General features: G+C 52.3%; 1 long non-coding RNA gene across 2 annotated transcripts; it reads left to right on the top strand.

The window, feature by feature from the left end:
* Positions 1-1,392: 1,392 nt before the first annotated feature.
* Positions 1,393-23,160, top strand: LOC128900260 (uncharacterized). 2 transcript variants are annotated; one of them, XR_008463265.1, is made up of 3 exons: positions 1,393-1,517; positions 21,084-21,364; positions 21,450-23,160. It is a non-coding gene; the product is annotated as an uncharacterized LOC128900260 (long non-coding RNA). The 2 variants fall into 2 exon arrangements; XR_008463264.1 differs by lacking the exon at positions 1,393-1,517 and adding an exon at positions 2,166-3,108.
* The last annotated feature ends 721 nt before the right edge of the window (positions 23,161-23,881 follow it).

Below are 23,881 nucleotides of genomic sequence, written 5' to 3'. Positions count from 1 at the left end.
CTCCCTCCGGCTCTGATCCCAACGTTTATTAATATGTTTTCTTTTGGTTTTTTTCCTCCTTTTTTTTTTTCTGTTTTTGTTTTTGGAAGAACAAAGACTTTGGGGTGGGTTGGCGCGTTTGTTTTTCCGGGGTTGGTGTCGGGGACGGCGAGGGGGGAAGGAAGGGGGGGAACCGGCGGCTTGAAGGCGAGAAAGTCCCGAATTTCCCTGGCCGAGTTGCCGAGTCTCTGCAAAACTTGAAGGAGGAAAAGATGGGGGGGAGGAAAAGGCGAGGAAGGGAGCGGGGAGGCGGGGGGGGGAAATAATTAAAAAATAAAATATGATGACGTCACTTGGAGCTGGGGTGCCTTCCCCGCTGCCTGTCAGATGCGCCTGAAAAGAACAGGGCAATAAAACAACAGCCGCCTCTGTCTCCCTCGTTAAACACGGCACTAATTGGATGTTAATTTCTCCTTGCTCTTCTTGCTGCTCGATTGTGAGGGCTCTGCCTGGCTCTCCCTTCTCTCGCTTTCTTTCTTTCCTGTTGCAACGCTCTTGGCAGCTCCGAGGGACTCCGGACTGTGCGTTCCCCTCCCGCTCATGGACTGGAATAATTCAGGAGCTGGGAGTATTAAAAAAAAAGACGAGGCGCGGGGGGCGAACGGTTCAGAAACGGGGCGGGCGCGATGGATTTCGAGAGCTGGGCTAATCTCCCCGTTTCCCGTGCATTGTCCTGCCGACTTGGAGCTTTTCTCTTCCCATTCGATTTCTCTTCTTCACCCCCCCCGCCCCCCGCCCCAGCCTTTTCGCTTCGTGTTGGGTTTGGGCTGCCGGGCAAAAAATATACATTCCAAAAAAAAAAAAAAAAAGAGGAGCGGAGGGGGGAAAAAAAAAAGAAAAAAGGCCAAAGAAAAGGAAAAAAGGCAAAAAAAAGGAAAAAAGGCAAAAAAAAAAAAGGAAAAAAAGGCAAAAAATAAAAGAAAAAAGGGAAAAAAAAGGGAAAAAAGGAAAAAAAAGGGGAAAAAAAAGGGAAAAAAAAAAAAAAAGCATGGTTCAATGACGACAAACCCCCAAACCTCCTCCCAGCTCCCCCCGTCTCGCCGCGCCGCCTAACCCCTGCGTGGAAACAGGCGTTTTAGGGAGCCGGAGCAGGAAGTTGTTGTTCTGTGTCTTGCCCAGGTCATCCTCGCAGGGTACGTGTGCCAGAGCAGTGGGCGCGGGGGGCTCGGCGGCCGCCCCAGCGGCGGGCGGCCGCCCCCAGCCTTGCCCCCGAGCCGACGAGGCGGTGGAGGGGCGGAAGGAGGGGGTGTTTTTGGGGGACGGGAGAGGGGGCCCAAGGGAGAGGATGGGTGGGGGAGCGGAGGGGAGGGAGCGGGAGGCGGCGGTGGGGGGAGAGAGCGGGAGCCGGGGAGTAAAGTCCTACCTGGGATCGGTGCCAACTTCCTGCAAAGGGTTACAGACCCGCGGCTTTGAGAGCCCACCAGAGGCGAGTGCGCTCTTGTCACGGTTCCAAGGCGAGATGAAGGCAGCGGGAACAGGTACAGCAGATGCCGAGTGGCCTCGTTTGCCCGCCCGAGCGGGGCTTCGGCTGGATTTAAACCTCGCCGAATAAGGGAGGCTTCGATTCTCCCGCCGGCGGGGGCCTCGCCATCCCCGCACGAGGCCGGCGCGGCCGGTGGGTGCCAAGGGTGGGGCGCGGGGGCCCGTCGGCGGTCGGGGGGGGGTGGTGGTGGTGGGTGCATGGCAAAGCCCGGGGGGGGGGCCCTCCACCGCTCGTTCGCCTTCTCGCCGTTGGGATTAACATGCGGAAGATGCGCCTGTCACTTTGCTTACTGTCAGCGCCGGCTCGGGGATGGGTGACGGCTTTGTTCGGCGCGGCCGGGGGAGCCGTGCCAACTCGGACTTGGCAGGCGAAGGCGGGTGGGCAGGGAGAAGGGGGACGAGGGAGCGGGAGCGGCCGCCGGGGCGGCTGCGGAGGGACGTGGCCGCAGGCCCGCGTCGGAGCGCGGCGGCTTTCTGGCGGCGTGCGCCTCCCTCTCCCTCCCTCTCTCCCGCGCTCGCCTGCGCCCAGGCTGGTGCAGACAAAATGAAAACGTGTTTTGTTTTGTTTTTTTGGCATCTCCCCAGCAGCGCTACCAACCCTGGCCGCCTTCCCCCCCCCCCTTCCCTCCCCTCTCATCCTCTCTCCGGTCCCTTCCCCGTCGCGACTCCCCTTTTACAATCGGCACAACCCAGGTGCTTGGGCTGCAAAAATAAAAAAGGCCAAAAATACCCCTTGGCACCCAAACCACCCCCAATCCGCCCCCCTTGGCAGCGACTGCTCCCAACCTTCCTCCATGGCGGGTGGGTTGTTGTTTGTCTATCCTTTTTTTTTGTCCTTTTTGGTCTTTTTTTTTTTTTTTTTTTTTTTTATCTTCCCCCCCCCCATCGGATCCCTCTCGCGTTGGGTGTGTGCGTTCCTATTCAAGGACCCGCCGCCTCCTGTCATGCTAAAACCAGGAAGGAGGGAGCCCAGGGCTCATTTCTGATGGACGCTGGGGTGGCGGGCGAGGGAGCCGGCGACGGAGGGTGCCAGGATGGAGGAGGGGGACGAGCAGGCGGGAAAAGGAGCTTGGGGGGGGGCGGAAAAAAAAAAATAATCCACCTCCCCAGGCCTTTTGTTTAACCTGCATCAATGGCTTTTTTATTTTCCTCCCCTTGTCCTCTTTTTTTACCCCCGTGCTTGAGCCTGGCGGGGCGTTTTCGAGCCCAACGGGGCAACTTTCCGGAGCGGGTGATGTCGGAGGTTGATTTTTTGGGGAGGTGGCGGGCTCGTCCCGCGGGCGCGCAGCTCCGAGTGCAGGAATTCCTGCCAGCTCGCCTTTGTGCCAGCCTCCGTTGGCCTTGGGTGTCTCGTTCGGATGGAGCCTGGCATCCAGGCACCGCCCATTTCTTGGCGTTGAGCTGCGAGGAGAAGGAAAGGGGAGAGAGCGAGCGAGAGAAGGGAAAAAAAAAAGCTGTCTCACTCAAACTGGCCTTTCTCGGAAAAGGATCCTTCCCCGATGATTGTCCGGATAAGCGGAGCTAAATCCAGCCACCACTCAACAACAAAACCACTCTCTTCCACGGTGCGTCTCTCTTGCTGCCTTGGTACGAAATCGAACCTCACTCTTAATTTTGGGTGGTTTTTCTTTTTCCTTTTTTTTTTTTTTTTTTTTGTTCGTGCGGTTGGGTTTTTTTGCCTTTGATTTGAAATAACGTTTTGTTCCTCCACTTGCTCAGTCGCTTTGTTGTTGCTGTAACCTGCCTTCTCCCCGAAACCCCTTCCCGTGGAGTCCTCCGGCCCTTGGTGCTAAAACATCCGACTTTAAAATCGGTCTCCTATAGAGAGGGATGTATAGCAGATAGGCACGTCCCTACGTGCGGCGTTTGGAGCAGGACTGGAGGGTGATTTCTCTCCCTGCCCTCGCCCCGCCGCCCGGGACGTCCCCGAGAGCTACCCAGGGCTGGGTGCGTGTTGCCCGGGCGCTTCTTTAGTTCCCCACCGGGTACTACCGAGGGGGGAAAAAAAATATGTCGAATCATGTCGGATTTGCAATTCAACATGGCAGCCGCAGCTAACGTGGTGGGAGCTCCTAGCACCGAGCAGACCGGCGGGCACGCGTGCTCCCGGCCGGCCGTGCCAGCGCAGGGTGGGGGCACGGGAAGGGTGGAAGGAAGGAGAGGGAGGACGGGAGGGAGGGAGGGAGGACACCCGGGCGAGGTCAGAGGAGGAGGATAATTTTATTTCTTTTTTGGGGGGGTGAATTACACCAGGAGCGATTCAGGAAAGGAGGGAACTCAAGCGGTCTGGTTTTGTCAGCGTTAACTGTTTAGAAGCTGGCTTGTTTTCCACGCTGGCATGGCGTGCCAGGGCAGGCGGCAGGGCCGGGGAGATGCCCGGGAGCGGAGCGGGAGGCTCTGCTGGCCCCGGCGAGCGAAACCGGCCGAGGGAACACTCTGGCGGATGATTTTCCCGGAACGATGGCGGCCTTTAGGCTTTGGGGATGGACTGAGCCGGGCGCTCCCCGGAGGCAGCTGCTTTGCGAAGGCATCGGGACCATTAGCGTGGCTGCCCAGTGCCTCCCGCCTCGTGGAGGTTCGTGCCTCTCCGCTCGCAGCCGGGCGAGATCTGGCACCGCTGTGCCGAAGCTCTCCAGGTCTGTCCAGCTGTAACCGAGCCCAGGGGTTTGGCCCCAGCGCGTGTGAATCTGCCCTCTTTCTGTCAAACTTAATTTAGGCCCGTTTGGGACACAACAAAAGGGGTTTGTTTGCAGGGCAGGGTCCTCCTTCCCGGCCACCGTGCGCTTCGCAAGCGCTCAGGAGCCATGAAAGCCACCCCTCCTCCTTCACCAAATTTTTCCTCCTCCTTCCCGCCCCCCCCCCCCCCCCAGCTTCCCCCCTCCTCCTCCCTTCTCCGAAAAAAACCCTCTTTCAGTGAGTGACGCATGGCCCTACGGTAAAGCCTTCAAACTGGCCACAAAACACCCGAATGCCTCGGCCCCGCTTTGCCTCCATGACCCGACAGCCTGCGCTGGCCGGCTCAGCTGTGCTCCAGGGATGTCCCTAAAATTCCCTCGCCTGTCCTTTTCCTCCCAGAGATCCTCTCCTGGGTGTTGCACATCTTCCCGGCCCCACAGAGAGCTGCATGGCCTCGTGCACCCAGGTTTGGTGGCCGGGATGCCGGGGTCTGGCTCTGAACCTCGCCGTTCGGCACAGCCGTAGGCAGGTTTTCACAATACCCTGCGGCTGGTTTGGAAGCCGAAGCTCCCGTGTTGCGGGGGCTGGGGGTGGTCAGTCGTTCGAGGGGTCTGACCCCCAAAACGTGCTGGGATGGCCTCTCCAGCGGAGCGTTTACACACCGCTTTACATCCAGACCCTCAACGCCAGTGAGAAGGCAGCACAAGTTTTTTGCTCATCAGCCCAGCTTTCTCCTTGCAGATTATTTACACCAACAGGGGCTGGGGTGAAACCAGACCTCTCCCAGTTTGCTCCCAGTCCCTGTTGCTTCCCTGGGAAAAGCTGGTGGAGGGCAGATATGAAAAAAAACCCACTGAAGCTGCAGTGGGCTCTGCCGTGGGCAGCCCGAGAGGAGAGAAAGTCTGAACTCAAGCAAGACACTTCTGACGTGTCCTAAGCAAAACATCTGGCACCCCTGGAAGAGCCATCCAGCCAAGGGACGCAGCTGTTTTATTCCACACAGCTCGCAGCAAACTAGGGCTCGTGCTTCCAGAACATGGCTCAGCAAAAAAGATGAATTCTTGAAATTGGGAGTTGGATCTTTCTGCTGTTTATTGCCTTTGCTCTCAGGCTGCTCTGGGGCGAGCTCTGCTCCAACTCCAGGCAGGAGACCCGGAGCTTTTCCCCAAGGCTCGAGCCTGACTCGGCTGCTATAACCCCCCAGCAGTCAGCAGAGCCACTCTGCGTTTGCATTGACATTCCTGAGAGCAGGATCGGGCCTCCAGGTTTGTTGAGGGGGGCTCTGGGAAATTTCCTTTCCTTAAAAGGGCCAGGTTTGGCCAAGGCAGAATTCTGGATTGTGATTTCCTTTTTTTTTTTTTTTTTTTTTTTAAAACTAGGAGCAAAACTCGCATTGGTGAAAATCGCCTGATTTAGTGTGGCAGAAAACGCTGTGCTCTGTGTCTCCACAGGCCAGCCCTGCAGCCCTGAGGGGACCAGCTTCCCCCATGCTGGACCATCCATGTAGTCAGCTTCACCGCTCCAGTGACCGCTTCTGGTGGGGAAAGAGCGGGTAAAGGCAGGGAGGCTGACTTTGGCCTTTGCGGGCTCCATCCTCAGCCTTTCCACTCATTGTTCCAATGGATCCGGGGGCACCAGTTTAACGGGATCTTTGTAGAAACACATCCAAGGGAGAGCTGATGCTGGCAGCTTCATGCACCATGGGGAACATACAGTATCCAGAGGTACCCAGAGCTGATTCACCCTCCGTACCACCCCACAGCTGGTCCTCGGAAGAATCAATATAATTTATTTTCCTTCCTGCAGTTTTTTTTCCTCTCTCTCTGCCACCTCTTTCATTCCCTAATTTCCCTCTGCTTTTTTCTGTAGTACTGGTTTGTTATTGTGGAGTTGCTCATGGCTACTGTTTAGCTTTGATGTTACTTGGCTGCTGCAAAAGGTGAGGTCTGGGAGGACAAAGCGAGGCGGGCGGTTTGTTATTGTAGGGTTGCTCATGGGCACTGAGCTGTGCTGTCTGGATTTGCGGTTGGAAAGCCCGTGAGATACGCGGGGCTAATGCACACCGGGTTTGGCATGCTAAGGTTGCTCACAAGATCGTCCTGGCTGCAGAAAATGTAAGAGTAGCCGCCGCCCAGCACAGGGCACGACCAACACGCTGCTTGAAGTGAGGTCTGTGGGGACTAAGAGGTAGGTCTTATATTGTTGCGATGACGACGACCAAAAATCGCCCCGTATGTAACACCCTGTGGTTTTGGGAGGTCCGTAGCCAGGCTGTGGGGTGGCAGTTTTGGAAGTACCTCTCCTCATTCCCACCAGCACTGTTCTGTCCTGCGGCTGCTGCCAGCACATCAGTGTCACCATCCGGTGGGGCTTGGGGACGGCGGACCAGCCCAGGGGAGATGGCCGTGCATCCCAGGGCAGCCCCGGCCCATGCAGGACCGGGCAGGAGGTTTCTCCTCACCTGCAAGACCGTGACAAGTGTTGTGCTTCCTCTTCCTCCTCCTCCTCCCAGCTCAAGGGCTCCGCAGGGCAGCCACAGCTGCCTTTGACTTGACCGACTGTTGAGCCAGGACCTTCAGGGTCTGGTTTGAACCCGCAGGATGGCCCATGCTGATGTTTTAGTGTGAGGCGTGGGGACCCGAAGTGGCTTTGGCTGGGCAGGGAGGTTCTGGGAGTAACACCAAGAATTCCCAGGAATGGTTTTCCTCTCCTTCAGTCTTGGCTTCCTTGGTGCCGGGCACTGTCTCCGCCGAGGGGAATGGAGGTTGCAGGGGCAGCACGTGGCATCCTGGTGTGTGGAGCCGGGATGGCTGCAAGCAGGCAGCAGGATGGGAGCAGGATAATTTGCTTGCACCGAGTTTGACAACACAAACCTGAGGGCTAGGAATGGCGGCATCCTGCGCACGCATGGGGAGAGGGTCCAAAAAAGCCTGACTCGGAACAAGAGCTTGGGTTATAACGTTTTTGAAGCAGGCTGCACTCCTCATGTGGAGACTCCACCGAAAGTCAGGGTGGGGGCTGATTCCAACGTGATCAACAGCTTGAACTTCTGCACATCTGCTCCGAGGGCTCCTGGTTGTGGGAGAAGGGTTGGGAACAGCCCCACAGGGAGAACGTCTGGGGCCATCCCTCCAGCCATGCTGCCTTGGGAGCACATCACTGTGGCTGAAGAGCTGGGATGGATGCAAAGGGGCACGGATAAAGGGGTCTAGGAGGGTTTGGCTCCTTTCTCCAAGCTGGCACTGCACAAAAGTTAAGCAACGTGACCGCTCGGCACGTTTCAGTCTCCCAGGAATATGAATACAGATAAGAAGGTCTCCAACGTTACCTCCCAGTTCAGTCCGGCCGGTCGTCCTACAGCCGGCTGGGGGATTGCCTCTGCTGTTTTAAGTCTGCAAAAGCTCCTTCCCTCCCTGGCTCCATCAGCCGTGGGCTGTTCAGCGCACACCGGACTCCACCCCAGAAGCGGCTGCATCTCAGCAGAGTCGTGGCGACACACGGTGTGTCGATCCCCAACGCAGTCTTCGTTACACAAGTTGCTCCCATTAGTCCTGAAATCTTCCTGGCTGTTCAGAGAGGCAGCAGCAAAAGAAGAGTCCGGCAATGAGCTCCCAGAAAAGGGATACTCGAGGCGGTGGAGCCTGGCTGTGCTGGAGCTGAGGGGCAGGACAGGCCCCCAGCCTGAGGCTGGATCCAGCCTTGCCTGAGCACTGGGGGAGTTCCCATCTGGATCTCAGCTTTCCAGCCTGGGCCCTCCCCTGCCCAGGGGATTAGCCGAGATGTGGTTCCCAGGGCGGGGGAAGGGGCTAATGAACAGAGACAGGATAACGAAGCAGGTAGGGGCTTCCTGTCCTTTAGGGCTCAGGAGGAAATCCTGCAGCTGGTGAATCTGGATACGATTAGTGTCCATTTCTCCCTGTGTAATCAACCCATCTGTTCATCCCTGTGCATCAACAGCGCACACCCCGTTGCAGGCAGATGCCTCCCAGGCACTGTTTTTAGCCGTGTCTGCCATCGCCAGTCCGGGCAGGCTGAGAACAAGGCTCGCTCTGAGCCGTGGGTGCCGTGACGGCGTCTGCTCCCTCTCCCTGCCGGGCTCAGCAGCGTAGGTCAGGCCAGAGGGAGCCCCAGGGAGAGCTACAGCCAACAAACCAGCTACGATTGCTGCAAACGGCATGACCAAGCCCAGGAAAAGCCTCTTCTTTGGAGGGAGGGAGGGCAGGCGCCTTCTCCAAAGGGCTTTGAACAGAAGTTCAAAGCGGTCTTTGTAGCGGGCTGATAAGCTCAGCTTTCCAGATGCTGCCTGCTCATTTGAGCTCAGCTTTACCACAAGCAGGTAGGTGAAGGTGGATTACGTTCAGCTGCCAGGCTTGTAAAGTCTTGTTCATCAGGTGGGACGCTGAGGACGGGTTATACAGTCCCCACGTGGTCGCGGAAGGGACTGGGCTTTCAGTCCCGCTCTGCAGGAGCACTGGTTCAAGTTGAGAGGCGCTGGTGCAGGATCCTGAGGATTCGTTCCGCCTTCTTTTCCCTGGCAATCTTGTTCAACTATGCAAAAAGGCATGTGGTAGCCCTGTGTTGGCTTGCAAATGCCCAGCTTGGGCTGAAGTGAAGTCAAAGGAGGAACTGGTGTGTGGATCGATGCTTTTCCGTAATGCAGTGGCTCAAGCTTGGATGGTCCTTCAGGGTCTTCTGAAAGGTCAAGCCTGGTGCCAGAGGCAGGACAAAAATCTAAGCGTTACAATTCCCAGTCCTGTTGTCCTGTAAACACAAACTGTGTGAACTTGCCGTTATATTAGCTCTTCCTTGCGTTGCATTGGGTCGTTGGAGCGTCCTGAGGGATCCATTGTACTAAGTGCCGTCCACATACGGAAGATAAAGAATCCTTACCCGGGGCAGCTTATACGCCCAGCCCAGATCTCTCCTGGGTGTAGTTTTAAGTGATCCAGGCACCTGAGCTTCTGCCATTTGCACAGAGTGCCAAAATGTCACCACCGGCCAGAAACAATTTGAGGTATGCAACACAGATTAAACATTTCATTTGCTTTCAAGGGGTACTTGTTGCTTAACTTCTAAATGCAACCTGTCTTCGGCCCCTGTTATATTGCGCTGGACTGCTCTTTGGGTCCTAAATCTTCTGATTTTTGTTTGTTTTGGAATGCACTGATTTACCGCTAAGGAATAAATGAAAAGCAAAAGAAAACAGCAGTACTTGTTTGCATAGGCCCTACATTGTTCCGTGTTCTACTGCTACCAAAACAGAGGCAATAAATCCTACTCCCTGGACAGAGAGAGGGGTTTTGGGTGGTGGCTGCGTGCAAATAAGGCCAGGGAAGATAAACAAGCAGAAAAATATTGGTTTTAGGAAATGACAGTTGAGGATGGCCAATCAACTGATGGGTCAAAGCCAACACGACACCATCAATTAGCAAAGACATATTGATATTATTTCTCAGAGGCATTTTTTTCGTCAACAAAGAGGGAAGAGAGATGGATCTGTGTTATGGTATCTGTGGTCAAACTTGGCTGCAATCAGGAATCTGTATAATTTCTGTGTTGGAAAAGGGGAGTTTTGTAAAGAACTCTGCCTGTAGAAAATATGTCCACAGTTCCAGAAGGGCTCAGCCAAAAGGGTGATGAAAATCTGTCTGTTGGTGTCATCGTCAGAACTGGTGGAGGTGGGAACATTTGCTAATCTTGCTTATTTTAGGGGGCCTGCTTCCTGCAGCAGTTCATTTCTGAAAATGCGGCTCTGAAAGCTCAGCCCTTGAGAGTCTAATACAATACACGTCTCAGACTAGAAAGAGGGATGCATTTTTCAGACTGTAGGTTCTTGCCTGCCTAATTATGATTTCCAGCTTCTTAAGATTAGGCCTTTGCTTTGTGTAAATGTGACACAGAAGAAGTGGCCGTGACATTGCCTTGCGTTTTCTTCTCCAGCTGGGGAGGAACCCAGCTAAACCTGCAGAGTGTCAGAGCTTGCAGAACTGATGTGGAAGGAGAATTTAGTCTCACATTTGAAAAGCAAATTTGACCTCAGCTCCCTGAGCAATCAAAACTGCGGCAATTTCTCTTCCATCCACCTCACACAGGATGGCTTGGGGACAGTCTCACTCTTCAGGGGTAACTTTTGGCACCCTGAGGAAGTGCAGGCTGTAGATGGATTGCTGTATCCACACCTGTGTAAGGCAAACAACCTTCATCAGCTCCGGTGGTTACATCTTTGTTGGAACCTTTAGAACTAGGTTACAGCCTCCGCTGGGGGGTTTGACTTCACTGTTCAGTTGCCTCTATAGACACAGAAAGTGTTTGAAGCTGCATGAAATGGCCTTTGGATGAGCTCAGGCCTGGCCAAAGCCTAAAACAGTTTGGCTTGTGGAATTCATTGCAGCTGCAGCTCCAAATCCAGTTTGGGGTGGGTCCCAGGGATGTGGAAAGCGAAGCCAGCTCACACTTTAGCAGGCAGAGTGCTCTCTATCACCATCCATCTTCTGGAAGAGAGAGAAGAAACTGCCTTGGGTGTTGGCGGTCCTCCAGAGCAAGGTGGGATGTGGGTCACAAACAGACTGCTGGGCATGTACCAAAAAGACTGGCAATGTTGTCAAAAAACCCTAGCTTGGATTTCTCCGTTTCCTTGGTCTGGAGACCCAGGGCTGTGTTTGTGAGAAGAAAGCCAGCTGCATCGTCAGCCTTGGTGGGAGAAGCAGGCAGGGAAGAGCTTGGATGTACCATTTGTACTTGAGATGTGCTGTGGCAACAGTATGAATAATGCATAGAAGTTCAATTCTTTTCTCTCTGGCTGAGGGCAAGGTGTCCCAGCTGATAAGAACTGGGAGCCCACTCTTGTTAAAGCCAGCATTAGACTTAGACCTTCATGAGATCTACTGCCTCAAGCAATTCCATTGTTCAAAGCACATTCGGTTAATTAGTACATTAGCTAATTAACCTTCTCAGCATCCCAGGTAGGGAGTATCTATCTCCCAAAGGAGGAAACCGAGGCAAAGTGACTCACTAAGACTGGATGCAGGAGCTCAGCAATGCCGCTGTATTAAGTCTGGGTTTTTTCCTTTCCCAAATGGTTTTGTTGTTGCTCCTGTGGCCTTAGGTACATAGTTCCCCTGAGACAGAAATGGGGGAGTCCTAAAAACTCCCAAGAGAGCGCTTAGGCCCAGTGAGGAAAGGTACCACTGGACACGCCTGGAGAAGAAAAGAACCCATCCAAATACCCAGAAGAGGCAATTTGATTCACCCGCATGCTTGTAGTAACTAAGGGAAAAAAGCTAATGCCATTTCTCCCCGTTTACGAGGAAAGTTTTTCTCATCAGCAAGTGAATAAAATCCCTTTGCTTCTTACTCACATTTTCATCCAGTCTAAATTTCATGAACCAGGAGCAAAATGGCCAGCGCGGGGAGTAGACAGCACGTGAGAGATGATGGTGGGGCCACGTCTGTATGGGCTCACTGGGATGCGAATAGACCAGAAGGATGAGACCTGAAGAGATTCCAGCAAACAGCCAGAGGGGAAGCTTTGATGCTGAGGAAGTCCACAGACTCAAACACATGATGAGGAGGCAGCTGATTTCCACTGCTTTACAACGTGGTAGGAAAAAAATAGAGCTAAAGCACAAGGATAGAGGTCTTTGGCTTGCAAGACGCATGACAGCATCACAGGCTCTTTCTCACAAGCCCTGATCACAAACAGAAATGGGAGCCTTGTCCTCCCCACCCAGCTCTGATCTGAAGTCAGACAGCCCTCTTTGCTCTGCCTCCCATCAAATGACAGTCCTTGGCAGCATGTACACGTGTGTGGAAGAACGAGCACCAACTCCTGCACTCAACGATCATTTCCCTGTGGAAGAGAGTCCGCTGGGGCTTGAGTATGGGCCCACGTGCCTTACCAGCCCTTTGCTCCTGATTTTCGACTGGCTTTTGCCCAGGCAGTAAGCCCTTCACAACGCTGGAAGCTTGACCAGCAACGTCAAGGCTGTGCCTTGAATGAGAGCTCTGGTGAGGCCACAGCAGCAGCACCTGAAAGCAGAAAGCGCCAAGAGCAAGTGGCTTGTCCTGTAGAAGGGACTCTTTCATAACCACGTCTTAATCTACCACCAGTTTGCTAAGCCCACAGCGGCCCAGATTGGAGGCTACAAAAATATCCCCCTGCTCAGCAGCTCCTCCCTTGTCCCTTGTAAAGCTCCAGCATTTCAATCGTATTCACACAAAACTCTCTCAGCTCTCGCAGTAACCCAGGTCCACAAAACCTTTGCGTTCGTAATCCCCTTCCCTTGCTGATACACTCAGATGCTTTCCCCTCCATGCTAATAAGCCTCCTTAGTGCATACACCCCTCTTATTTACTCTTATTCCCATCCTTCACCCTGTGCACCCCCTCCCCCCATTTGGCTAAGATATATTGAATAAGCAATTAGTGCTGAGGGGCTATATGCCATTTTGCGTGGGCTATTAATATCTTCATCGTCCCAGCCCCATGCATGTTCCTAATCCTCTCTTGCCCCATCAGGACCCACCGGGAAGGTGCTGCCCAGCTGACCCAGGGGCTCTGTTACTGGGAAAGGCAAACCAGCCTCTCTTGTATCTTGCCCTGCCCTGGGCATCGTAAGTTTTCACTTAGAATAAGGATAAAAATAAAGTTCCTTAGTTTGTCAGGGTTTTTCTAGATGAGAGTATTGGTGTCAGAGCAGCTGAAGTTGTTTCTCATTCCTAAGTTCAAACTGACATGCCGCACGTCGTCATTTCTTGATCTATCGCTATAGGCATCTTTGGTCTTCCTCTATCGCTAAAGGCCCTTTGGTCTTTATTCTGCGAGCTGCCCTGATGCTTTTCCTGGAAGAGCATTGCACAAGAAATGCAATATCCTTGCAGTACAAAGGCTCGGGTCTGCAAGTCAGCCTTGCCTTCCCCAAATCCTATTAAAATAAACTGGGCTTGGATTTCTCAAATACCTTCACATTTCCCCAAACTACAAGGTTAATCTGAAGTGCACAAACCTACCTCTGAGGTCATATGGCTCCCCACCAAGCCCCTGGGAGAAGCTAGGGCCAGCAGGCACTTGATAAAGTGTGTTGCAGGTGATGCTTATTTTCAGGAACTAATCAACCACAGCAAATTACTAAGCAATGCCTCCGTAACAACTTTCACCTGGAGATCTTAGGTTGGTTTGCAGAAAGTTGGTGATGATCAAATAGTGAGGAATAGCGGTTATTAAAAAAAAATCTTCTGATTTTAGGTTTCTTCATGGGACAACTCAAGATGTCGGCATTATGTTTCTGCTCGGAATTACTCCGCAGAGAAATGGCCCTTCCCACTGCCTAGATAAAGCCCAGCAGGTCCAGCCTCTGGTGCTTAAATTTATCCCACATGAATATGCCACAAAGTGCCTTGGCCAATTAACAACCTTCCTTAATAGGATTTTCCTACAAGATCTCTAACAGCTTCAAAACTCTTCTAGGTCTTGTCATTTCCAGTTCCCTGCATCCTTAGGGCACAGGGCTTTTAACTGGGAACTCTTATCCATCCTGAATCCTGGGAAAGTCCCGATTTTCACCGCTTGCCTTGCCTAGAGAAGCAGAAAGCCCAGGAGGTGTTCGATTTGCGTCCTCCTAAGGGTCTTCCCATGAGGGTTACTGTCACACAAGGCTGTGAGGTGCTTGCCCTGCTCTAAAAACCTCTCGTCTGGTTTTGGTCAGGACTTGAAGGGACTTCACCTCTGCGGTGGCTTCATCTCAACAGCTTGTGGGCTTCTTCAGTAAGGCTGCTAACTAGGAGCTCCGTGCTCTAGGGAGAAGAGGGTTGAGGGGCTTTCACTCCATGCTTCTCTGGTCCCTCAGGCCACAGCCGTGCTGTCTGGCCAGGTACTTGTGGTGGTGATCTGTGGAAGGGCAGAAAGATAGGTAAAAGCCATGGAGCTCATGAAGTGCTTTTGCGCTGCTGGAGAGAGCCAGGCGGTCGCTGGGCAGGCAGGGCTGAGCGCTCGGTGCGGCTCAGCACCGTCCTCTGCGTGCTCGCAGGATCGGGGACAGACCTGTCCCCAGGTTACGGGCAGGAACCAGGCAGCCGCCCGCACTGTCCCCGGTGTGCTTGTGAGTGGGGAGGCATCGTGGCCGGCCAGCCCGGACCCTGCACAGGCCTCAGCCGTGCAGCCCTGTTTCTGAGGCAGACTTATCCGGAGCGAGGAAACCTCGGCTCACTCCTTGCCGCAGATGCCGTTAGGATCCGGGTTGTGGACGCCATGCTGCTGCCGAGCCGCTGTCCCTGAGGCCTCCTGGCCTGCTGCGGGCTCCTCTCCCCCTCCCTGCGGGTGTTATTTACACTGTTTCCTGCCCAGGGAAGTTCAGGAGTTTGACGTTACCGGGTTGGTTTCCGCAGTCAGGTTTCCCGCCGGCAGCTCCAGCAGAGCCCTGCGGTACCGGCGGTGGCCGGGCAGGAGCCTGCCTGTGCCAGCGGGGAGGACGGAGGTGCCAGCTGGGCCCGGGGAAGGCAGCGTAACCCCTTTCAGGCCGGACGCCTCGAGCTCAACCGGCCTGGGAAGGCTGGAAAAGCCGACCCCGTGTCCATCCCTCCGCGTGGGTCCTGCGGTGGGGCAGGACCCGCTCAGCCCCGGCGGGAGGAAGGGAGGACGCGCCCGGGCATCGCTGCAGAGCTTTTGGGTTCCTGCCGAATCGACGCCCTCCCCCTCCCCCCCCCCCATCTTTCCCGCCTGGCCTGCGTCTCCCCTCCCTTCCCTTCTCCCTCCCATCCCGCAGCAAACAAAATGGCTGCTGCATGGCCATTTTGTTTTCCGTCTGGAAGGGGGAAGAAGCCAGGATGCTGGGACTTGGCTCTTTTTTGGAGGCTGCGGCCATGTTCGAGCCCAACTCTCCCGTCTCGACGTGGCACCGGCTGTAGCGAGAGAGAGCGAGAGAAAAAAAAAAAAAAAGAAAAAAAAAAAAAAAAGGACCTTTTGGAACGAGACCAAAGTCAGAGGCAGAGAGTGGGTAGTTTTGGCGTATGTTGAACACTGAAAATGCCTGGAATTGCCAAACTGAGCTTTTGTATTAGCAGCGTAAGGCTACTCGGTGCATGCAGAGTCGCGGGGCTGCACGGTATAGCCGGACGGAAAGGTTTGTTCGCTATATTCAATAAAACAGCCCTCCTTTCTTCTGTATTTATAAAGTACCAGAGAGCACTGTTGTCTAATTTGTTTTTGGACAGGCGGATGGTTTTACACATCGGCTTGGTATGATTAGAGCCGGTCATTGCCGGACGGTAGCATTTTAACCTGTTGTGTGTCCTCTTGTTTTTTGGTGGATATAAGATCCGACCTTTCCACTGATCTGGCAGTGCCTGGATTTAGCTGATGTGATCCGGAGGATTTATTTTAGGAATTTTTGTTTTGTTTATTGCCTTCTTGCCTTGAAAGTTTTCATCTCGGGAGCACAAAAACTTCATTTAAATATTAAAAGAAATAGCTGGTCTTGGCTTTTTAAGCCCTCGCTTTTCTTAGGAGGATGGAGCTGTACTGTGGTGGCAAGCTGTTTACTGCGCCAGCCTGTGTATCCCGCACACGTTCAGGTGCGATACACAACAGAGACGCCATCAACAGTAACACGCCTTGAAAGTTTAAGGGAACTTGGTGGCGTTACCATACAATTTTGCGCAGAAGCGTGGCAAAAATACCAGAACATGCGCCAAATAAAAGCGATTTTTTTTTTTTTTTTTTTTTTTTTTAAAGTGATTCTGCATTTCCTTCGGTAGCCTGGATGTCTTGGAGTTAGTAGTCACGTCTCTTCGTTCACGGCCGATCGGAGGAACAGCTCTCCGTCCAGTGGCATGGGGGGGGGGGGGATCGGGCTTTGATAAGGCATCGGTGTTGGGGTGATCATCCTGCCTTTCCTTGAGGGGCTTCCCGGACATCTGGAAAGACGCAGACACTTTCAGAGAGGAGCTGGGAAGGAGAGCAGAAAGAGGGGAAATCGCTTTTCTTGCACAGCAAGGTATTTGCCTCCATATCTGCTTGGCTTGCTTACAAACAGACAATGTGGAGAATCGCAGGGGTGACGGTGGTCCCGGTGCCGGGGCGGCATGGGTGGGTGCTGGGCGGGCGGTTCGCGTTGCAAAGTAAATGTTTTGGTCCAAAACGTTTGGGGTGGACGTTAACCTGCGCACCTTTCGTGAGCAGCTTTTGAACTGAACATCGAGAAGGAAAACAGTATTAATGGAAGAGTTTTACAGAGTATGCCAGGGATGGATCTTCTTTCTTTAGATTTTTGAGCTACACCTATAGAATTGAGTATGGAGCAGGTAAAAGTAAGCCAAAAGGCTGTTTTTTTCCTCTTATATCTCTTGATTTTTAGTATTTTGGAGAAATGACGCTATGAAATATCAATAACGCCTGTTTCAGTTTAATGACAAAAATTCTGGGATTTTTTTTTTCCTTCAGGAGATTGTAAATTATATGCTAATTTACAAGGAAAATACATGAACATTTAGAAAAAAACGTTACGTTTGTGGCCACCTTTAATAACAGATTTATGAAGGGTTAATAAAAGATAAGTTGTGTAACAAGCAGGTTACAGATGCCTGTATTATAAATAAGAATTCCAGATTCATTAATGATGATCCAGATGTTTATAAACACCTGAAAGGACTCGAGACAACCCCTAACAGATGAGTAGCTATTTATTAAGATACCTGCTAATTGTTTAATAATAAACAAATGCTACAGCAATGTTGATACGAAAAACTACCTACGTCATTAAAAAAGCATGGAGGAAAAGTATTGCTGAGACACGGGGACTGTTGCAGGAATGAACTTTAAATATTTTTACTTCCATTTCCCTTCGCCTATTTGCAGTACCTTTGATTAACTGTTTCGAAGGGTAATATGTTAATATCGACTCCCGGATGGGGTGCCAGGGAAGATGGCTGGCCTTGCTTTTCCGAGAGGTTCGCCTGGCCTGTGAGAAGTTAAAAGCAACTTGTCCTTGTGGCTAGTTTGGCAAATGTCAATTTTTTGCTTTCCAGTGGCACCGGGTGCATCCAAGATGTTTTTTTGGACCGTCTGCTGCATTTTCTCTGAGCGGGTTTCCTTGCTGCCGGCCGGTAGAGTTGCGCGGCTCTGAGCGGTGCTGTATGTGGATGCACACCTCGGCAACGTTGGGGAGCTATTGAAAACCTTCCCCACCTCTTTTTTGTTTCTGCTTATTTCGGGTTTGGTTTTATTTTTTTTTTTTTCATTTTGCCACTCCAAGCAATGCGGCGAGGCGAGGGACGTGAAGTCACGACCGGCTTCCCTACGGGCAAAGCTAAGGAAACAAAATGGCCGACGGTCAGCCATTTTGTGCCAACGCAGCCGGCTGGCTGCCGGCAGGCTTCGCCTTGGCCAGGGCCGCTTCTGCCCCAGCCCAGCCCGTCCTCCGGGAGGCTGAAAAGCCTCTCAGGGACGCGGGGCCCTGATTTCCCGCTGAGAAGCCCTGCCTGTCCCCAGCACGTTTTGGCACCGACGCGCCGGACCGCGGCTATACAAAGGCTGAAAAGCAGTGTCTGCTTTTAAAGGAGCGACTTTGTTGTTTTATGGTTTCCTCCTCCCTCCTCCCCCCTCCTCCATTTCATTCAGTGCTCCTTAATAAACCAGATCAGCTCCTCAAAGCTTCGGAGCCTTTCCAGCTTCTCTCCGAGGCGGGCACCGCGCCTCCCCGTTTTAAAGGCAGAGACTTGGCCGCGCTCGGGCATCTTTGCTTTGCAAATGTGTCAAAATCTGGGGGGGGAACATCAGCTTGGGGTCACCACGAGCCGCCCTGAGCCCTGCAAACTGAAGAATAGTTGTGGGTCGCCTCTCCCTTTCAAAAACGAGCCTGAAAGCTGGACTAGAAATGCCATTTTTTTGCCAGCCTGGAGGATCTTGCTGCGAAGGAACATATTAATCCTCTACCTGCCAATTTTCCTCACGCCTCCAAGCACCTCTAGGCAGCAGGACTGTGCTGTGGCACACGCTGAGCACGGGGACCTTCCCAGCTTTTTCACAAAAGTCAAATTTGGCTACTTTTGAAGGAGTCATACGAACGTGGAAGAGGAATATTGCAGTGCCACCACCTTAAGGGCTGCACGGAAAATGGCCTTTTTCAGAGAGGTCCAGCTCTTAGCAGTCAAGTATACAAAAAATCTTCAAAAAATGGGCTTAAATAACTGAGAAGGCAGTGAGAGGCCTTGGGGTATGGGCTTCCGACTCCTACAGACCCTGTTGGCTGTTTTATCCAGAATTTTGCATAGCTGCATCGATGCGCTTGAAGGGAAGGCTTCGTGTCTGGAATGCAGGGCAGAGCTGGAACGCAGCTCACTTTGGCGATTGCCGTGGGATTTTTGTTGAGAATCTCAGTAGATACGGAGTTTGCACGAATCTTGTGGCTGCATGGATATATATATATATGACTAATTCATAATGCCTCTTTGTGAAACTCCAGGGGGGGTTTTACCATTGAGCTGTTATCCGGTATGCGCGTGATCCTCTCTCTCCCAGGATCTATGGTTCTTCTGCAGATATTAAAACGGAACATCACTCTTTCCCCCTCTGTTAAAGACAGCCGGGAGAGGTGGATATCGACCTGTCCTAACCCGGTTAGGCTGGCCCAGGCGAGTGTGATCAGAGACTTCCCAAGGCTGGTTCCATGGACTTGCTGTGCGATCTTTGACAAATTTGGTCACCTCTCTGCTTCTCCTTCTTCCCCCATCTTTTGTCCTAGTGGTTTAGACCACAAGCCACCCAGGAGAGGGGCTTGCTCTTGTTGGAATGCGTATAGCACAAACAAGCGTGACGGTGATACTAAGGATGGGATGGTCGTAGTGATCCTTACCAGGCATTGTATTTCTAAATCCTCCTGTTTTGACTCCTTTCTTCATGGATCCTGGCAAGATCAGGATTGCAGAGTCAGCAGCTGGGTATGCCCAAAACCTATACTCATTAAGAAAATTATAATAATTAAGTCTCCTGTTTTCAGGATTACTTATAGAAGTCAGAAGGGATTTTTTTTTTTCTCTCCGTGTATAATTAGATCTATGTGAACTAGGAGTTATTTAATGTAATTTCCCACCCACAGTTTGAGATTGACCCGAACGCTTATTCTCTGCAGTGATTTCAGGAATGACCTTTTAAATGCCTGGCCTATACATCTTGCTTGTATGCTTAAAATGATATAAAGCACCAGGTTGGCAATCAGGAAAAATTGTCCCTCCAGGTCAATTGCCAAGAGTCTCTTTGGAGAAGATGAGTGTCCTCTGCTCTAAGCATCACCTGATGCGATCATCGGGGCCAGCCACCTCCCCAGTCCTCCACCATTGCAGCGACCGCTGGCTTTCTTGCCACCATGATCCCTTCCAGTTGATGCCTGTGGCATTAGCTTAATTTTTGGGCAGCTGAAACACTTTAGTTTAAACTAAAAGTTCTGTCCCTGAGGAGGCAGAGTGGCCTGGGATGGATGGGATGGACCTTTGAGCCTGACTGTAACCTCGGTGAAGCTCTGGCTGGTGCTGCGTGTCCTAAGGAGGGATGCGCAACCTCCATGCATCGCTTTTTAGGCCAATAAACCAGGAAGAATAATATTTCCCATCAAAAGGCTGTTTGGAATGCAAGGTACTTGGCACTGTGGATGGGCTGCATACTTAAATGCTATAGGAATCAGTCCTGCAACATTGATTTTTTGACATTGTTTACACTCTGTCACACCAGGAGAGGCTTGGGCCAGATGGCCTGGCGCAGTAGGTCATCCCTTGTGAAGGCTGAGTTTGTCAAAGGAAATTAAGAGAATTACCTGAACCGTGTTGAATGCCAGTGAGAAGGACTTCTGGAGAGCTCTGCCAAGGAAGCGGGACACGTTCCAAACCTTGCTGCAAAGATGTCCTTGTACCCCAGCCCATCCTAAACTCTCACCTCAAGGATCCCAGCTACAACAGTTCACCAAACCTTTGGGAATCTCGCTTATTTGGGCTGCTGCCTGTTAGCTGTGGAAGCACAAAGCGTTAGGCAGCCTTTGTCCCTTGGGGGACTTCTCTCTTAGCCCCTGCCTCTCCCACCACCACACTCAGCAGACGCTGGGGGAGGCTGGGGACCCTCCTGCCGAGCTCTCCTGGGAAGTCCTCCGTTGGGTCTCTGCTGTGCTGCACACGCAGCTCCCGTAATGTGCCACTGGTGGCTCCCTGTTCGCTACGGCTTTCTTTAATCTGCGAGGGGAATTCTTTCTCAAAAGAACCTCACACGTTTCTTTTAAACTGCCAACTTAATACCTTGCATCTGTATTTGGGTGTAGAGAGAAAGAAAAAGCCTCAGAAGGTGAGCCAAGGGCTTGGGGGGAAGCCAGTCTGTCTCAGATCCATGCTAATATTGCCTGGCTGAGCTGTAGCATTAAAGGGACACCAAGCCTGCATGTTGCACTCATTTGTTTAGGAAATGAGATCTGCCTTGATGTACTCGATACTATTACATTTGCAGCCTAAAAGCTTCCTTGTACTCAGTTATTTCTAATCTGCTCAATTCCCTGGAGTGCCTAGCAGCTAAATTGATGGATTCTCTTATCTGGTCTGGCAGGTTTGTTCTAGATACGCTGTGTGTTCAAGAGGTGAGGTTAGCCTGGCTGGATGTTGCCTGGCGTTACTGCCGTTTCAGAAGGGACGTGCTATCTGCCTGCGTGGCCCTGGGTTCAAAGGGGAGGGCTGCTGCTGCCGTAAGGCCTTGGGTGCATAAAGTTTGCAGCCAGTGTGATTGCCAAGGATAAAGTATAGTCCAAGTGGACTGAAGGAGGTTTAAAGAAGGAAAGGCAGGTCCGGGACAAGGTTGGGTGTGAGACTCCTTTTCCCTACCATCATGAAGTCTGATGAATTTTCACGCATTTCTCTCCACAGGAGCCGCGGAGCACCCGACGCCTGGATAAGGATCATCTCATTGCCGTAGACTGCCACGGTCCCAAGCTGTCCTTGAGGCTGAGGTAGTAGATTGAATAGTTGTGGAGTCCGATCCTCCCTTTGAGCTAACTATACAATCTACTGTCTTTCCTAAGGAGACAGTCAGGTCTTCAGTTCTCGTCGTCTATTTCTACACCAAGCATGGAGGTGGGTGGTACAAGTAAGGCAAAGCCAGCGACACGGCCGTGAATCAGGCGAGACCTCTGTACTGCTCTGTGGAGGTGAGGTAGTAGGTTGTATAGTTTGGTGGGAGGGATTTTATCCCATTTCAGGTGATAACTATACAGTCTATTGCCTTCCTTAAAGAGCAGCAAAACCACCAGAGGACTGGCTCAGCCACAGAGCTCCTGAGGCGTCACTTCTTTCTGACCCCAAAACACAGCACGATGTTGTTGAACCACTCAGGGGGTCTTCTCTTATAGCATCCGGGATTGCATTCTTCCAGGGACTGCTCTGTGCCTCGGTCGAAAGAGCATGGCACCACCTGCTTACAGAAAATCTACCTCTCTGTTTAACGGGTGCAAGAGAAACAATGAAATGAGTCGGTGCATCACCTCCTGCTGTTCAGGTCTACTCTTTTTTTTGCAGGAGATGGGTGCAAGTTGTAGAGGGTTTAAGCGTGCTGTTCTTCTCTGTTCTGTCCTCGAGTCCTGTCCTCTGGAAGGGAGTGGATACTTTGGTACAAAGAGAATAGGTCTGAGCCTGTGATTTAAGTTCGTTGCACCTAATTCTGAAGTTCGGGTTAAGAACTAGATCCAAGAGCAAGCTCAGCCTGTGTACTCAAAGCCCCGGGAGCTGATCAGATTTGGCTGCTTGGCCCCTGCTCAGGAAGCACATTCTGCTTTGGACAAGTTCCCAGCTCTCCCATGGTATAGAGTCAGAGGGTGGTTCTTTCTGATTTGATAATCCATATCAACCTAACTCACTTATATGCAAACCCCAGCGAGGAGATTAGGGCTCCTGTGTATTTACATAGACTAAGCCACCGATTCAGACTAACACCCTGTCCTCGAGGGCAGACAGGTAAGGAAGAGACGGGAGCCCAAGGGAGCAAGTCCTAATCCTTCTGGGTTCTCCCAGGCAGGTAGCACTGCCATCTGACAACGGGCATATGAGAAGACAGCAAGCTTCAGAGCTCTGGCACTTGTCAAGGGACAGGGAATCGTTGTTCCTTCTCTTTCTTCAGAGCAGAAAGGACTGTCCCTCTGCCATGTTCCAGAGTTAAGTAGGCTCAAGACCGTGAGTGGAGCTGTAACACGATGAGGGCTGCGTCAGTTCTTCACAACTGAAGGACGTCTCAGGCCATTATCACTGCCATCTCACTGTCGGAGAAACGCGGGAGACCTGAGACGTCGGGGAGCGAGGGCAAGCAGAGGACACCTTCTCAGATGAAGTGGGAGGAAGAGAGCTACGAAAAGAAATCGGAGCCCTCGCATTTCACCCTGAGCAAACACACAGGGAGACCCAGACCTGCCTGCTTGGGCCATGGGACTCCCCAAAACGAAGCAGCTTGGTTATGGCTCCTCTGCTTCTTGGGATGGGGAGTAGCTCCAGCAAGAAACAGGGATGTGAATTCCTCAGGCTGGGCAACAGCTGGTGGGTGGGGATGCCGCAGTGTCTAGCGGCGAAGGAATGCAGTCCTCTCTCCATAAATCTGGCTCTTCAGCTGTCCTGGCGACTTGCTGTGCAAAACTACAGCTTGGTCCTCTCAGATGCATTATTATCCTCTAGCTGCTTGCTAAGGGGCAGGACTCCTACCCACAAATTGCTTGGAAGGTACGGAAATAGCACCACAAGCGTGGGAACAGAGCGGCATAGCCACTTCATATTTAGGAGGTATCCCCTAGAAAAGAACCGATCCTGCGTGTCCCAAATGAATCCGGTTCAGTCCCCCTCCATTGCGTTGATGTTAATGCAGAGAATCTCAAGCAGTGAAACTGTGAGCTGGAAGCCATGAATAAAATATTACCGAAGATATTCTCTTGTGAAAATAAACTTGTTTTGACTTTTTTAAAAACAGTGTCTTTTTTCTGCCTTGAAGTGAGCTTGCCTGGTGTATTGGGACCTCTGGAGGGGCGGCCAGCGTTCCTGACTCTGAGTCACTGACCAAATTCTCCATTTGACCAAAACCCCGAGCATGAACGGGAAGCCACAGCCAGGACACGATGAGGATGTGGGGCAGATTGGGTGGGCCGAGCAGCTGAGACCATCCATTTTGGCTGTCGGCAGGTGCTTTCCTGGGCCACCCCGAGTCCTAGCCCAAAGCCCTGACCTGCTTCCTCACCCTTGGCCAGCTCAAGGGCTGCAGGTTGGGCTTCTCTCTGCCTTGGCCAATCCTTGCTATAAGCATGTTTAGAACTCTGATACCAGCAACAGGAAAACACAGGGACTTCCAGGCGCCACTAACCCATCGTCTTGTCTCCGATAAATCACAACTAGGGCTCAGAAACCTGCCAAGGCAATATTTACTTTCTCCAGAACTTCCTGGAATACGGGAAAGGGCAGCCTGCGCCCAGGAGGAGGGTTGGCAGGTTGTCTGAGCTTATAACTATGGATATTTAGGACACCCAGCTAACTCCAGGCACATCTCAGCAGGGCAGCAATGCCATCGCTGGCTGCAATGGCAAGGAGGGGGCAGGCACCTTCTTTTAGCAAAAACCAGCCAGGAAACAAGAGGGAGAAAGGTGAGTCCCCTCTGGCACCCTTGGGGACACCGCGGGATGAGAGCGCTTTCAGCC

The sequence above is a fragment of the Rissa tridactyla genome, chromosome 21, assembly GCF_028500815.1.
Source record: "Rissa tridactyla isolate bRisTri1 chromosome 21, bRisTri1.patW.cur.20221130, whole genome shotgun sequence".
NCBI lineage: Eukaryota > Metazoa > Chordata > Aves > Charadriiformes > Laridae > Rissa > Rissa tridactyla.
This window is presented reverse-complemented; position numbering and strand designations above follow the sequence as displayed.